Here is a 712-nt window from a genome sequence, read left to right on the forward strand (position 1 = left end):
ATGCTAAGCGCTATAAACCACGCAAGATGAAAAACCAGGTAAAAACCAGTGATAAACTGTGTTTGCAAGGACCACCGCGACAAAGTAAAAGTACCGGATCCTGTAATGAAAGATCTAATCATTATCGTTCATCGACATCATGCATGCGCACTTTATTACCTGATTTTTGCCAGCACTTTCGAACAAAATGTGACAATACAAAAATGCGGTTCTAATTCTACGAAACAAAGGGGAACGGAAATCGGGTTGGCACAAGATAGGAGTGGGGAGAGCGCGGCTTGGAACGAACGGTAAGCTTCTCAGTCGATCGGTATACCATTTGTAAACTGCATCTCATTAACTGGCTTGTGAGCCATGCGAAAATGAATGGTCGATTGGTACCATTGGTACAAACGGAAAAGTAGTCAGTTGATTGGTTACGATTCGTACCATTGGAACGAATGGTAAGCTCCTCAGTCGATCGGTATACCATTTGTAAACTGCATCTCATTAACTGGCTTGTGAGCCATGCGAAAACGAATGGTCGATTGGTACCATTGGTACAAACGGAAAAGTAGTCAGTCGATTGGTTACGATTCGTACCATTGGAACGAATGGTAAGCTCCTTAGTCGATCGGTATACCATTTGTAAACTGCATCTCATTAACTGGCTTGTGAGCCATGCGAAAACTCATTCCTCCTTTTACCCTCACCGGTTGGTTGGTTGGTCGGT

Source organism: Pavona decussata, unplaced genomic scaffold (assembly GCF_977016875.1).
Source record: "Pavona decussata unplaced genomic scaffold, jaPavDecu1.1 SCAFFOLD_250, whole genome shotgun sequence".
NCBI lineage: Eukaryota > Metazoa > Cnidaria > Anthozoa > Scleractinia > Agariciidae > Pavona > Pavona decussata.